At 32.1% G+C, this 17,715-nt stretch overlaps 1 protein-coding gene across 2 annotated transcripts in view; it reads right to left on the reverse strand.

Annotated features, from left to right (window-relative positions):
• LOC655640 (uncharacterized) overlaps positions 1-17,715 on the reverse strand; it is a 145,874-nt gene that overhangs the window by 97,403 nt on the left and 30,756 nt on the right. The window lies entirely within an intron of this gene.

A 17,715-nucleotide genomic window follows, 5' to 3' on the forward strand; every position in this document is an offset into this window, starting at 1 on the left:
GGCGCAGAGGCCTGTTTCATTCAATGATTACGGAGGGACGATCCAAGTCTTGAGGATAACACATATAAAGAAAGATCAAGGTGTGAAGATGTATATGACTTTGTTGAATTGGAAAGAGCGATTTTGTAAAACCATTGTGTCGCGAGCGGAATTTGGGGTGGAAGTAAGTTACGTATTGTAGAATGTGCGTATATTAAATCGTCCAATTTTAATTTGAGTTGAGAATACTGTTTGCTGGCAGCGATTAAAACGTTTCCGAGTGTTGAATGACAGTCGCTGAATAAAAAGGTACAACTTGAATAAATATAAAGTTTGAGTAATCATTTTCTTCTGAGTTCTTACAAGAATGACAAGTTGTCATGCCAGCACCCTATTATTTCATAAATTATGTCGAGAAAACCTGTATCACAAATGAAAAAGTCGAAAAGGTTGAAAGACGACGCGACGTCTCGCAGTTCATTTTTTTAATCAACTTACTCTCGTGTATCTTTTAATTATGAAACCGTGGAGATTTTTTCGAAGAGGCTAACGAATTATTTGGAAGTTTTCTCACGCTAACGCACGATTGATTTTCCTTCAGGATTCTTTATCGCCAATAAGACGAAAGTTGAAAGCCGACGCATTTTGCAAAAACTTGTTAATTCCGACTTTTTCGATTAACCGATTGCACTTTATCGGGGTCAGGTGCGTATTTTCCGCGCCTAATCCCGGACTGATTTCCCTTCGAGATTCTTTATTAACCGGAGATTAGGTTTGGTGGCGTCAGCGGCGATTTCTTTTCGAGAATTTTCGATAATTATTTTTAAAACTATCAATTCAATACCGCCGAGTGCAACATCTCTGGAAGAATTTCCGGTCGGTTTTTGTCCGAAAGAGGATTTATCGAGTACAGTTTTATTGTCCAACATCTCGAATAGATGTTTCCTATAAAATCACAAATCCATCAGTTTCTTCGGCAGTGAGCGCGAATCGGATAAATTGCGCCGCGGCGCAACTTTTTACGACTTTAGCAATTACGTTTTTACGAAATTTCGAGTGAACGGGAACGAAGACGAAAATTACACAAACCATTTGGAAATTACTTGGAGATGTTATCGTTTGCGCGCGGTGGGGGTGGGGTTGTTTATTGTTTACGCTGCGATGGAAATATTGTTGTCTTCGAAATTTCCGAGATAAGTCGGATGGGAAAAAGAAAAAAAACACAATCTATCTGAAAGAAAAATAATAAAATTAGAAAAGTCTTAAGCTGTCAGATCACATCTCTATCGCATTTCATGTCGCCAACAGCGCCACCTGCCACTGACAACATCATCCTTTACTTCTTAAATCGAACCCAAGTCCGCCACCACATGTCGGAGGGTGAAAACGCACCCCAAGGTGAATCGAACCAAAAGTCCGTGAAAAAGTTCAAAAAATCGGGTACTAATTAACTGCTAGGTAAATAATAATCATTTTGATGGAAATTATTGTAAATGCTAGGTAAAATAATCTAAATGCTGGGGGATATTAGGGTGATATTCATAAAAATTAGTATCTACTTGTAAGTCGGTACTTACAGGTATTAGCATTTACTTAAAAGTATCAGTTCAGCCTAAAAGTAAATACTTGAATCCATATTCATAAAGAGATGCTTATTCTTGTAAGTAAATAACTTACATCATATAAGAACCTATGCACTAATTTGCTTGTTTACTCGTTTTTTTTTTTTAACTGGTAGGCTTTAAATGCAGATTCGGCATTTCTAGTTTCGATTTAGACATCATAGTTCCCAAAAATGTCTCCCAAACTTATTCGTTTGGTTATAATGAACCCGGAGGCAGCCAAAACGCACTGAAATCGACGAAAAATCATCTTGAAAATTTCGAATCTACTAAACTCTGTTACTTACAGCCGACAGTTTTCAGCCTATTAAAGTAATACAAAACTTGGATTATCAATTTCAATAAGAAATTTTAAAATGATAAATCGGCTTTTGTGAGCCCACCCAATCACTATTATTTATCAATTCTTTCTTCATTAAGAAATGTTGCATTAACCATTGCATATTTTCTGTCGAAAGCCGCTATATTTATATGAAATCATGATCGTCCGGATGGTTCCGCCTACCTTTAAAGTTTCTTGGAATTCTTAATACGGCAAACATAGCGTTTTTTAATAAATTGTCTTTTGAGCAGAAACATGTTTAAAACGAATAGCAGACTAGTGATTTCATAAGTATATGTTAATTTTTGTTAGTAACTTATTTGTTTTATAAATATGGATGTAAGCATATACTTAAAAAATTATAAGCACATACAGGCTGTTCCGTTTTTATTTTTTATTGTTACAAATCTAAACAGGTAATAGAACATTCTATTTTAAGACAAAAGTTTCCTACAAACATGAATCAAAAAATACTTCGTATGGGAGCTACACCCCTTCAAAGTGGTGTTTCTTTTAGTAGATTTTCCTCAATATTTCAGAAACCATTACAGGTAAAGTTGAATTTTTCAAACGCCTAATCGAATTCGAAGATCATATGTAGAAACTTTTATTCAGGGGCGTCCCAAACGAGAGGGGGGGGGCGTACGGTAAAAAATATCCTAACTATTTTGGTTTTAGTTTTTTGACACTTTCAGCAACAAAATCGTAAATTTCATAGTTTTCTACACAAAAATGGCCTCTGTGATTTCGATACAACTCACCGTTTTTCAGCAAAATTCATTTAAACGTAATGTTACAGAACATAAACAGTATGAAAATCAAAGATGAACAGAGGCTTTCGCGACCAGAACATGTCCTGAAGAAACCCCTTACCAGAACTGGCGAAATGTCGACATTTTCTTACAAATCCATGCGGTCTAACTCCAAAACACCTAGATTTCAGTTTGGTTCTGGTAGTTCTTCTTAATTTTCATGCTGTTTGTGGTCTATAGCATAAATTTTAAATCGATTTAAAACGGTGAGTTGTATTAGACAACACAAGAGACCATTTTTATGTAAAAAACTATAAAATTCAAGCTATCGTTGCTGAAACTGGCAAAAAACTATATTAGGTATTAGTTGGGGTATTTTTCACCCTCCATCCCCCCAAGTTGCGATGCCGCTGATAAAAACATTCACATTAGCCTTCGAATTTGCCACAAAAATTATTAACCGCACCAAGTTTTGTAATTTTATAAGCCATGGTTTCTGAAATATTGGAAAAAATCCACTACAAGAAGTACTCCTTTCAGAGGGTGTAGCTCCCTTAGAAAATATTTTTCGATACATGTTCATAGAAAACTTTAGTCTTAAAACTGAATCATCTGTTTAAATGTGTAACAATAAAACCGGAACACGCTGTATAAGCATGTTCTACTTTTTATGAATATCATTCGCTCAGTAGAAATGCTTGATGTTAAAACAAAATTTGCAAAGTAAAATAATCGAAATGCTAAGAATGCTCGTTTTTATTTTTTTTTTGTTGTCTGTCTATTTTACAAAAAAAAAATATTAAAAAAAATATTAAAACGAAAAACAATAAAATTTGCACTTTTGACAAGTTTTAAATCAAAGCTGGTTAGTTTAAAAATAGTGGGATGCTGCTGTTGATATACCCACTGTATCCTTTCACATTTTATTACTTTATCAAAAATAGTACGTACATTTTACAAAAAATTACAAAAGACATATTCCACAAAAAATCGCTTTTGGAAAAAATAAAAATATGGTCAACTTAATTTTAACGCTCACTCTGTGGTTAAAGTATTTGCACAACCTCACGAAACATTCTGTATCTTCAACTATTAAAAATCAAAATTAAAAATCGAATTTTTACACGTATTTTCCAAATAGAACTCTTACGCGGCTTATTTTTAGCTTATAAGTAAACTGGTCATCAATATTAGGTAAAGAAACTAATTTATAAAAGACAGTCAGTCATATTACGAGTTTGCCCTGTCGTCAATCGACAAATTTCTACCACAATAACAAAACTGACATTAAATGAGATTGATAGGAATTATTATTTCTTTTATTAATGTTGTCACGATGTCGAAAACACATGTTGTAGCAAGTTCACATCCAGTATCCACTACGTAGTCCAGTCAAATAAGCCTTTAAATCAACATATTGGGGATAAGCTTGCATTTTTTGATATAAATTGCTGTAAAGTATATAAGACGTTCAAAGTTTTTTTTTCAACCCAAAAGGAAAAAGATTTAAACAAAAATCGTAAAACATAAAATTTTACATAACAATATTGTCTTGAGTTCTTCGATATTATTCAAATGAACAAAGTTTATGGTGCTTAAATTTAAAAGAATAATGTGTACAATTTGAATAAATCATAAATACTTGATTAGTGCTTTACGCAATACGCAGGGATTTTTCGTATTCTAGTTTGATTTACTCCTCCAATTGTTTTCATTATTAAAGAGGTTAGTATTGTTAATAAAAAGTCTGTTGATTTTATTATGTATTTATGAAAAGTAGTACTGGGCAGTTTTTTGACAAATTAGTGGAATTAATAAGTTTATTCAATTTAATCCTTCAATTTCTTCAGAAATGAAAAGGAGGTGCTCCTAGTTTTGGGATCTATGTCACTTTTAATCTTGAATTTATTAGGGTATGAAAGGCAGTTTTCTGATCAATATCATTATTAGAACTTTCAACGCTTCTAATGTGAGATTTAACAGAACATTATATATCTAACCATCTACATACTCGTTCGATTACATACAGCTAGTCAAATTACGCCGCAAAAGATACAAACATGTGTAATTTATTGATAAATCAATAACAAACAATTATTGTATTAAAAAATAACGCAGCTATGCTTTCTGTTGAGTAACGTATACATACCTACACAAAAAGTTGGATTGTATAATTTGTGTGCAGAATAATTATATTTTAGGCTAAATTATTGTCCATTTTACAAAAGTCTGCAGTTGATCATCATTATTTGATAATGAAATTTCAGTAGACACAAAGCCCACAATGACTGCGACTCAAAAACGTACAAAAATACAAATCGGATCCCGTTATCCCAACGAGTTGGTAGAATTCATTACAATTGACCATTAAATGCTACATTTAAAACAAATTGCTGAAAATTTGAGATTATCGATACGAATCGATAATTTTGTTCGAGTATAAACATAAAAAATAAATTGTAGCAATATTTAACCATGATAAATTATACCATGACTATTACGGAGTTTATTCGAAGTCTGTGATATAAACTGCACCACCATTGCTGCTTGCATGATACTGTTCAGAGCCATAATTATTTTAAAATTTATTTCTTAACAGGTGCTAGACATTTTAATTGTCTTTCTAACGATGTTTATTCGTGATAGTTTAAAATGGCTTACACATTAGAATTCTTCGAAATAAACGTAAAATATCAGTCGGCAGAAATAGTGAACCGTAGCATGCGAAGTGCCTTAATAAAGGCTGTTTCTAAATGATGTTGCCAATTTGATATTTTTACACAATAATTAATCAAAAAAAAGCAAAATAAATTATCACATCACCTTTTTGATGATTAATAACATATTATTAATAATTATTTGATCTTACGATTTAAAATGGCAAGCTTACATTGCCATTCTATTTTATAAATACATAAACAAGAATGTATGTAAGAATGCTTGTCAATAAAATGTTATTTTACAAAAAAATCTCAGTCCAAACACCCGAATCCTATCTATTTATGTGATAAATTTTACATGAATAACTAACTACTAAATATTTTACATACGGGGTTTTTCAAAAGTACGTGTGTTAATTTTAACAGGTAACAGAGCTAAACAAATAATTTTTTTATTTGTAATTTTTCAATAAAAGCTTCGACAATTTACTTAAAATTTAGAAAATTTAGCGTATTGAAACTCGCCTTTGGGTACAAAAATAAAAGTACGGAACTATTTTCGTTGTGATAGAACTGGAAAATTTGAATAATTTAAAACATTAATGAAAATTGTTACTTTGAATACAAACTAATTATTAAATACTGACCGGCTCCTTTATACAAAAAAGGAGCAAAACAACGAAAATAACAAATAAGAATTTTGCAAAAAGTTATAATAGAAACGTTGTTGTACTTGATGAGTTTTATTACGTGATAAAATTAACACTCGTATTTCTGATACACCCGGTATATTTTTTTAAGAAAAGTATAAAACATAGCAATCTACAGGCTGTTCAAAAGCGCAAATTCCCAGTTTAGAGCATTGACGAAAATCCCTTCAGTGGTCCGAATGCTGAATAAAAATAAATATTTGGGGTTTGAAGTTCACTCTTTGATTGTGTTTTCTTCAAATGCAGGCTAAAGATTTCCGTGTTTCTTGTTATTTATGGTCTAGATAATTGTAAAGAGCAATGATCTAAAACAATTTCTCAAAAAGTTAGCTTTATTTAGAAGTAAAAAAATCTTAAATTTTTGTAATTTGTCGTTTCATTTTTGAAAAAAATTACAAAAATTTAGGAATTTTTGACTGCAAAATAAAGCTATTTTTTTCAAAAAATGTTTTACTTTATTACTTTCCATAATCATCTGCACCACAAGTAACAAAAAACATTGAAATTTTTGGCCTGCGTTTGAAAAAAAAGCAATTCAAGCGCACCTTTAAACCAAAGTATCTTTGCGGGGAAGCCCCGAATCTTTATTTTATTTCTATATTTGGACAATTGAAGTGATTCAGTTCAAGACTCTAAACTAGAAATTCGCAAATCTTGAGACACTCTGTATAGTTATGTCTTTTTTTTTCAATTTAAAAAACATGCTTTTCTAAAATGTCATAGCCAACTTTGTTCCTATTTAAAATACAACTTTATGTAATTCTTATTAAAGCTAAATGAATGATTAAAAAATCGTTGACAACATTATTAAATTAGTCAGTTAGTGTCTGTACAGAATCTTTATAAGATTTCGTTTAACTATTGTTTATAATTTGTTTTCAACTTTTGTTTATAAATCAAAAACAAAAAGAAATAGCGGGATGCGGTTTTAAGCAAAATTATTTTTTAAGAATGTGTGACACGTTTTCATCTAAACCTTTTAGTTTCGGAAATCTCCTTTCAGACATCCTTTCGCAAAAATGCATCACCCTGTACACACAGCATTGTTATAGACTGTGTAGACACTGAAGAAATGGAAATAAGTGCCCACAAAACGTCTACGTTTTTTTTTTTAATTTTTTCAATATTCCATTATCTTGAAACAAAAATGAAAAATAAGGACCACAACTACATTTTTTATTTAATTTCAGAATATTTGCTTTACGGAAATCAAATTTAGTACAGTTAAGGCAACTTACGAAAGTTTTAAATTTTTGTTAATTTATTTCAACAGAAAACACTCCTAAAAGAAAAGAAAAATAGTCGGGAGAAGTACTTTTAACAAATCTAACTCCCAGAAAATTCTTAAACGATATATTTGAATTATAATTACTTGTAAAGCTGGTTTTCTTAAACCATTTTCAAGTTGTAATTTGCATCACAATAGGAATCGTTGTTTTATGAAAATGTTGTTAATAAAATAGAAACACAGATTTGCTCAGAAAAGTCCCGCTTGCAAATTGACTTGTGCGTGTGGCTTTTAATCTTAGATCGTCGACGTGTGACGGGGTGTTGGACGTTGAATGTATGCTGCTAACTAACGTTGACCCGGATTCGTCCGGGGAATATCCGGACTGTGGCCAGTGTGCAAGCAACGGAACTATTTCGAAAGCGGTTAGTCACCTGTCGTTTTCCATTAGAGACAAATAACACATGATCGTCCTGTGCGTTGAGATGGAATTGACTGATAGATGTCCAGAATCTCGGACGCTATTAAAGAATAGAATTCGTCTCGAACTAACATCGTTATCTGATTCCAGAGACACCAAAACTGAAGCAATCAATAGCACATGCGAGCAAACTCACTCCACCTGACAAGTGTCATTCAGCTCGACGATGAATTGTCTCCTACTTGCTTAAAATAATGCATTAAGATTGTTTCAAAGCGCGCTGATTTCTATCACTCTGCTTTGAATTGAGCTTGAATAAAGGACGACTTCGGCGTGGTGCGGTGTGTCGAATCAGGGAGACAAAATTGAGTGTGTTTTGCTTCTTTTTGCAATTAAACTCAACACTAGCCGAAAAAGTCGGCACGAATGATATGACACGATACTTGCTGCTTTTACAAAACTTGTAACATTTCGTTCGGTACGGTTTCTTTTTACAAAGCGACTCGAAATAAGAAACATGCACAGAAATGCACATATGGCGTGAAATCTGACTCCGACTTCAATAACCCCCTATTTTTCAATTCTTCTTGAGTAAATTAAACTGCCAAGTTTTAAGTCAAAAAAAAAACAAAAACTCGAATAATTTCCCTTAAAAACTCGACCGTTACATACACCCTCTTTGTTTCCAATCTGATCGGTATAAAAGAGCTCCTAGACGTCCAGGAACCGCATAAAGTTAGCACCCTCTTAAATTTTGAAAAAGGCGTTGCTTGAAAATAAACAAGGGAAGCGGCAATATTATTATTCAAGTGGGAGAATAGGAAAAAGCTCTGTCTGACTCGTCCAGCGGTTTATCTTTTGTTGTGGCAAAAGTGCTAAATAGAATAGGTACAGGGTGTGATAACGTTGACGTTTTGTAATATTAGTTGTGTCCTCAATTAAATTTGCGACCGACTGCTGCTCTTGATTTATATGGATGCACGTTACACATCCTCCAACAAATGCGCTATTTTAGTTTAAAATTGATAAAAACAGGACGATGAGTTTGCTCGTTTCTGTTGTGTCACTTGTCGACGTTTTTTATTTAAAAGTCGCTCTGGTACATTTAGAAAAATTGTTTTTCATGCAATATTTAAGTCCTCCATTTCTGTTGCCCGAAAAGGAAACATTCAAGTCTCTGGTGGCGTTTTCCCTTTATCGTTTTTAATTCCTTGAGTATTTCTACAGACGGTTTAAAAAAATCCGTCTGCGGAGTGCATTTCATTGACAAATGCAACGAAAACTGAATTACTCTTATCACAGTATTGTGTGAAATACAGACTAAACAATAAATGTAGAACCTAGTGTTTTTACCTAAATTATTTACTTTCTGAAAAATTTAATAATGTTAATGCGTCATAAAGTGTAATCGCAAATGTTATTTTTGATCGATTGATCATAACTTTCAACCAAAATACAGATATGTAAAGGTTAGGATATGAATCGACGCACAAATAAAACTTTCCTGTCCTCGATAGTTGCGTTAATGTTGCCAGAGGGCGCAGTTCTTTCAATGAATGTGAAAAAGTGGTTGTATTTGTGTAATGGTTAACACATAGCAAACAAAAATTGCAGGTAGATAGAGCATTAAAATCTCAATAGTAAGACATAAACATAATGCAAAAATTTTATCGAAAACTATACTTAGAAAAATGTCATACTTTACCAATTTACACTCCATATTTTTCAAAACGCTGCAAATACAGTTACAGATGCAAGTAAGAAAAATGTTAGGAAGAAACTTGTGGAGAATTAAATTTCCTTTAATAAAATCCGCGCGACCATATCCCTATCTTCAACCATTCAGACCCCAAAGTTGTCCAAAGAAGCTCAAGCCATGGATTTGCTTCATTTTGCCGGTGGTAAGCATTCGAAAGTTAATTTGTACCTAAACCGTTGAAGATAGAAATATGGTGACTCGGACTTTTTTTTAGAAAATTTAATTCTCTACAACTTTGTTCCTTACACTTTTATTGTATCTTTAACCGTATTCGCAGCGTTCGCAAAAATAAGAGGTGGAACGCAAATTGATAATTCTAAGCGATAAAATTACTTAATCCAATAAAGATAAATGTTTGAGATTCAATGTTTTAACATTTTTTGAAATCGTCGCAGTCGAAAAGTTACAAAAACGCAGAAGTAGTTAAATGTGGAAAAAATTGAAATTTTTATTTTCCATCCTTTTCCATAATTACAATCTTTTTGTAATCTTAATGTTAAAAATTAATTCCTGCTTTATATGGCTTTTGAATCTTCAAAAACGCTTTACAGTTCATGACCTAGGTACCTCTTCTAAAACAGTGTACATAAATTTACACAAAAACACCAGCGACGCTTAATTCACAGTAAATTTTAATGATAGTTGTCAAAGGATGAGGAGGATGAAATAATGAAATAATTTGGTATTAATTTGGTCACAATTTTGTCACAATTATAACATAGGATCGAAAATGAACTGTATTAAAGTAAGCCTTGAAAGGGAAGTGTAACTTTAGCCACATTTCTTTTGTAGCTTTTGAAAGTCAAACTGAACTTTGTTTTGTATTATATGATTTTTCAACGAAAACACACTTTTTTAAAAATTCAGTACACCAGAAGCAAGTAAAATTTCTTGATCCATTTTAAAAAACAAAAGTATGAGATTCAGTAAAAAATTACAAAAACGCAGAAGTTCTTAAATGTTGACAAAATGAAAATTTTAAAATGGAACACCCTATTTTTTATTTTGCATCCTTTTTTATTAATTCAATCTTTTTGCAATTTTGATCTTAAAGAAATTAATTCCTGCTTTATTGCGTTTTTGAATATTAAAAAAGGCTTTACGGTTTGTGACCTACCTCAAAACAGTGTGCAAAAATTTAGACAAAAACACCAGCGACACTTAATTCACATGACAACTGTCAAAGTAATAAGATGGATGAAATGGACTTTAATTTGGTATTAATTTCAAATTTCAAAATTTGTCACAATAATTTAGTACCTAAGAGTTTGGAGTCAACGAAAAATAAGTTTCTAAACTCATGTAATAAACTCGTTTGTAAATAGATCATAATCTCAACTCTTGAAGGTTCTCACTCGCTGTCGCTCGTACGTGCTTTAACGAATATCCATTATTGACAATTAATTAATGAATTAACAAATTAGTTTATTAATAAAATATTAAACTGTCATCTTAAAAATATTAATAGTTAAGTGTTATTAGCTTATTACTCAAAATATATTAATCTTCACAACGCTCAGAAAATTCGGCTATTGTTTCTGTAGTCTAAAAGTAAATTTTTCGTCAATAATAACAATCACGTGACGCTTTTATTAGGTATTATCTTTTTATAACATTTGTTGCTCTGTTGTTTAATTCCACTGTACAATTCATTGTTAAAAAAATTATGTTTCGTCAGTTGGAACTCATTTATGCAACACCCGGTATGTCTGAAAATAATTTTAGCAAGTGATTAATCTATTAAATATGTTCTATTTAAAAAAACAACACCTCTTTATTGCAGAAGTCACAAAACAAAAAGCTTCGAAAAACTGCATTCCTGACAAACGACCACATTTTTACATTACTTTAAAGTGGAGTACCTAAAGGCACTAATAATTTTTTGGTAAAATAAATAGATTAAGCACAATGCGGTTGGTTCCATACTTTTCAACACCCTGTGTGTGTGTGACGTATCGCATGAAATTTAAGATTCAGGATCACGCGTTGACGAAAGTGTTTCTCCTGAAATAGTTAGTGGTGGTAATTAAATTTTAAATTATGTGATGCTGCGGAGTATGCCTTTGTGTACTAGTTTTGCAAAAGGTAATCTGCAGAATGTACCATGAGCATTAAAATCGGGGTTTCCTTTGTGGTGGTCGTGTATGCTATTATTGATAGATATATTTTGTATGTACAACGCGCAGGCATCAAAGGGATGAAAATAATTTATGTTGAAGGATTGAGCGAAAACTACAAATAGACCCAACAATGTTAGCAGTCGGGGCTTTGATAAATTTCATTCGTAAGACATTTTTACTGCTCAAATATATTGCAACATGTGTTTTTCGGCAAGCAAACTATTAAAAATCCCTGACACGTATGTGCATATCGTTAAAGAATCCGATAAATACGAAACGTCCAACGCGCACGCGAGTGTAGCTGTCAAACTGGAAAGTTTTAATTAATATGTAGCTTTTTTGATATTTATAACAGATAAATTTCAGTGCTGGGAAAAACGAATCCTATTAATTCTGGCGCTTTCTAACCAGACAGCAGCTACGTGACGATCAAGACTGCACTATCATTTGCATTTGGAGCAGACCCGTAAACGTAACTTGTATGTATATGGACTGCATCATGAGTAAAAAAAATCTTGGCGGAATTATAAATTTTCCATCCAGTCTCCTGAAATATTTGCCAGGCGAAATTTCCCTACCCAGCTGACACCTAACACAAAAGGTCACGTAATCAGAAACTGTGATACGCCAAATTCCTGACCTAAAAGTTATAAAATATTTATTGAATTCGCCAGCATGCAGCAAGATCGGGTCATTCTGACACCACCACTGCCACAAGCTTCATCTGGATTACGAAATAAGAGCAGAATACATCTAAATGATTCTTGTGGTCTACATATTTAACCAGTGTTAGATTACAAAGACCGAAATAAACTGCATTATTCAAATTTAAAGAATTTCTTCAGGGATCGAGTATAATCTTAACTTCAGATTACTTAATTCTTAATTTTCATAATTCCAAAATACATAATTCCTATAGTTCCAAAAAAATGCATCGAATTTGCATCCATCTTCCAAGCAATCTGGGATAATTCCAACAAGAATTCCAAGGATTCCAGAAAATTTCATAGTAATTCACAAAATAAATAATTCCAATAATTCCATTTTTGAGGATAATTTTTTCGATGTCCGTTTGTTGGCGTCATTTTCAATAAATGATTTTTTAAATAGGATGTATAGGGTGAATTATTTATAGGTTATTTTTGACTGTCCTAAGATGAAACCAAAAATAGGAATTACACTTACCACTTGAATATATCGTTTGATTTTTAAAACATTAATTAAATTAATATTGATTTTATACCTTTCATTCTTCGACAGTGTCGAAGAATGAAATTACGGTTTTTCTCCTGTGTAAGAAACTTGACAACTGTTTGGTATTTCTCAATACGAAACGTCAGATTATTTTTAACAGATTTTAAGCATTGTTGTCTAATTCGAAAAAAAAAATATTGTATTCAACTCGTTTTCATGTAAATCGGTTCATTTATTTCACCTCGGGGATGATAAATCCACTCGTGAAATAAAGCGTCCGATTTACAATCAAGCTCGTTAAATGAGTAACTATTAAATAATAATAGTCCATAATGAAATTTAGTAAAACTGTCAAGACTTGACAATATTGAAAACAATGCAATCGTGGATTAATTTTCATTTTTTTCAACCATTACCGATCTCGTCAGCTAAAGACAATATTATTCTAGTACAGACTGATCCAGAAATACTGAGTCTGTTGGCAACACATTTGAAAGTATTTGTGCTTGTAATTTGTAACATTGCAACCGAATTCGATTTTTCTTGACAATTATTTGACGTACAACCCCACAAGAATGTTAAATTGTTGTTAACTGGAAGCGTATTCCATTAGTATCCTTAAAAATTTAAGTCCAGTGTTGCCAACAGACTCAGTATTTCTGGATCAGCCTGTATTATATAGGTTGCATCTAGAAAAATGAGAATTAACTCATAATTGACTCACCCTGTATTTATGGAAATTAAATGCACAGTAAGGTTTAGTGAGAACTGTCACAAGTTGAAAATATATTTAAACATAATAAAATAAAAAAGAAGAAATTGGTTTCGATTTGGTATTAATTTTAAATTTTGTCACCAGAATAAAAAAGTTTGTAGTCTCCGAAAATGTAACCAACTCGTTGATAATGGGGGACTAACGAATAATAATTATCTCATGATCTCAACTATTAAAAAAGCACTCACTCCATATCGATCGTTCGTGCTTTAAACTTCTACCGAATACTACCAAATAATTTCTAGCAATTCTGATTCCAAAAATTTGTACATCTTTAGTCCTAATCTTTAATATGCACTTCAATTCAACCGTCTATTTCGGTTTTTTTTGTTTTAAATAGTCAGTCGTATTAATGTGTTTTCAGTTCAGTGATTTTTGGTGTGAAGCAGTCGATCTTTTTTGTTTGGATCTAAAACCTCATAGAAGTTACATTTTATTTTTAATTCGAAATCTCATAACCATTATCCGTCGTAAGTCTTCATTTAACATAAAGAGGTTTATTTCAATAAATTTGCATTTATTTTAAAATTCTTGTCTTCATTCCTTCCAAATTAGCAAATTACCATCTAGGTTTTTTCTAAATAAAAAACGATTGGTAAAAAAAAGGTTCGAAGGGTTTTCTCAAATCTTTGGAATTGTCAACTGTCAAGCTGCAAGGCTACTATGATTTTTTGAAAATGATTAAAAGCTGATTAGAAAACATTTTTTTTAATGAGATGATCCCGTTTTTTCAATGGCAATCAAAAGAACATCAATTTTTATGCAGACCTTTATTCACATCTTTTATATCTATGTCTTACAGTTTTTGAAATAATCGCAAAAAAACAGAATTTTGGTTTATTATTTTCATTTTTAATCAAGTAAACTTTCGAAAAACACGATAAAACTGTGCTATTGATTAAAAAAATGTCCCATTTGTTCACTATTTTCGTCGAATAAGTTCAAAATTCGATAACAGACTGACTTTACATAATTCACTAAGTAATAATAAACCATAATTAAAATACTATTTTACGGCCTATTCGATAATGAAACTGCTAAAAACTAAATAAAATATTGAAGTTTGACAATTGTTGACTATTTTGCAATGTCTACTTGATTAAGTATGAAAATTACGAAGTAAAATCCGTTTTTTTTTATTTTTTACAAAACTGCATGAGATATGTATAGGGCATACTGATTAGTCACCATAAATATCAATGTCCTTTCAATTGCCCTTAAGAAAATAGAGTCGTTCTATTTGAAAAAAGTGAGTTATATCCGATTTTTTAAAACCATTTAAAAAAAATCATCCTAGCCTTGAATTTTGACAGTTGACAATTTTGAGAATTCTTGAAGAGTTTGAACGTTCGGTTGTCGAATGCAAAAAAATATTCATTTATCACAAACGGTTCAAGGGCTGTGATATTTTTATTAAATCCTTGCAAATGAAAATTTTAACAAAAAAATTGACGTATGTCAAAAACTGTGATGGATAAGTACCAATAACTTAGGTAAATTTTACTTTGTTTGAAAATGTAAATTAAAAAATGCAATAAAAATGTTTAGTTATTATTTAAAATTTCAAAGTTGGTGCCAAAGTTGGTTCTCGTAGTTCTGGAAGCTTAGCCATTTTGAAAATAATTTAGTTGAACTCAGAATGATCGATTTGGACCATATACAAAATTTTAAAGCTTTAGCTGTATTAAAAATTAGCCCCTAAAAGAATCACCCTGTATGATGCAAAATCTCTGCACTAGCATTCGGACATAAATTGTCTGGTTGCTGATATGAATCCAGCTCGAAGAACTATGTTTCGGAGAACCAGGATATGGAGCAAAAAAGTGCAAAAAATTCCAGTAAAATTCTGTTCTGTCAGTTTAATACAGACTTTACCGCTTGAAAAAGTGCACAAAAGATGATTAAAAAAATCAAAACTTTACAAATTTTATGTTTACACTCTTTCTATGGCCATTGGTAATTTTTTTTTCAATAAACATTTTCCTCAATCACTATACAAATTCCTAAAGTCATATTTTAAAAAATTTGGAGCCACAAACTTATTGTGTTAACTTTAGTTTTCATTATTTTGTAATGTTTTCATGTTTCACACTAGGTAATCGTTCCCTAACAAAACGACGAATAATTATTTTTAAATTTTCTATCAGACTTTAGCAGTTTTTTTAATTAAAAAAAAAATAAAAATTATCAAAAGAATCACAATGTGTAGATGTGCCAACACTGGAAATTATTTCCTAGGAAACCCTTTCAAAAATAATTTATTTTTATTGTTGATCAAATTTTATTGCGATTACGACTATTAGACAACGTTGCCACATATCATTTATTTAAAATCCGTTATTTATCAATAACTTTAATACAAAGAATTTTTTTACTATTTTTACCTTTATATGTAACCAGTTCTCTATCACATACCATTGAGCTGGTGCGCCAGTTTTTGAGCACGCTGTATTTTATGGGGCACAAAAAATTTATTTTAAGAAAACTATTAGGTATAATTTTGTTGAATGAAATGTATCAAACTTGATTGGTGTAATTTGCGAGATGGGTGCAATATTAAAACTTGAAGGTACACACAGGGTGATTTAGTTAAATGATTATTAATCTACATATAAACCTAATATCAAAGTCTTAATTACTCAGAAATTTAATTGAATACACGGTATGCCCTCGTATAGATACAGATATAGTTAGTGGGACGTTTTTTGGATGATTTATGGCCAAACAGTAAAATCCACTCAACCCTAATAATTATAAGAGGCCCCTTTGTGACTGCTTATTTACGATGTCTTTTAATACTGCAAACAATTCTTAAATATGAATGGGTAACACAGATGTCCCCTTTTGACTGACACACGGACCATAAACCACCATGTTCCACGCCCCTCTAGTAGCAAGTTCTACTCCAACATAAAAAATAAAACGAACTGTAATTTTAATGTTATTACAGAAGTCTAGCTGTAGAGAGTTAAATGTGGTGGCGATTTAATTGCAACTCACCAAATACAAACTTGGAATTATAAGTATCATATTTTTTGCGCGAGCCTCTAGGCCAATGTTTTTATTACATCTGGACCCCATGTGCTCCGAATTCATTTTATTTATTATTATTGTTTTTCGTGAAATACAAACGCAAGCACATTTATGGAAACGGGAACGAAGTGTAATGGGAAGATTTCTTGGCTTTACGCATTGTAATATTTTGGCCACTACTCCGCAGCTGCGTGGAAACTTTTTCTGTTTATTTCTTTTTTATTTAGTTGTATCCTTCATTTTTGCGGTGTATAAATGCCAGCTTTAGGCAAAGCCCCGCGATTTATGGACGCTTTGTGCAAGTGTAAGGTTCTGGTGGACTTGTCTAATTTATTAAGTAATAAATATTGGAAAATGCGTTCGTTCTGCATTTAAATAATTCATATAAATTCCCGATATTGAATAATTTGGGTTGGGTTTTCATAATGTATGAAGTGGCTGAGCCGCCCCCGCAAATTTCTTGACATGGCAATAAAGCAAACGCGCGGGGAAAAAAGATGTGTTATAGACATTTCACGGACTTTAGCTGGGTAAATTTATTTTTGTGAAAGGCAAAAAATGTGCGGAGCTTTTGAGGGAGCAAAAACGGAAAGTCTGTGGTCTCGAAGGACCTTAGCTTATCTTCCAGCGGCTCTGCGTCGTTTCCTTCTAACTTTATTAGGAATATGAGTCCAAGTCGACCGTGGCTGTTGCGTCCTTCTCCTCTCCGAGGTGCTTCAGCAGTTCGGCGGCCATTAAAATGCGAATGTTGTTCATTTTTCATTTTTTACGAGATTTAAAAAGTTGCACGCAAACCTCGAGATGTTTTATTTTATATTTTGCGCTTTTGTGGATGCGAGAGGGTTAATGTTTTATTACAATATGCGTTTCGGAATTTATGCCGCGCCGCCCTTTGTGCTGTTTTAAAACCGTATTTATGAACACTATTTTACTAACTGTTTTTCTTATTCGCCTGTCGGGATGATGAATGGCTTTTTATGAGAAGCGACCCGGCTCTAGCCCCAAAGGTGGTTACATGAAATTACGCAAAAAATCTCTCATCGCTTAAACACCCACCATCGATCTTACTTAGCAACTTATTACTATTTTTAGATGCACATCATGTGACGTTCTTTACTTGACACTCTGTAAGCACGGGAA

This window comes from Tribolium castaneum, chromosome 2 (assembly GCF_031307605.1).
Source record: "Tribolium castaneum strain GA2 chromosome 2, icTriCast1.1, whole genome shotgun sequence".
NCBI classification, from domain to species: domain Eukaryota; kingdom Metazoa; phylum Arthropoda; class Insecta; order Coleoptera; family Tenebrionidae; genus Tribolium; species Tribolium castaneum.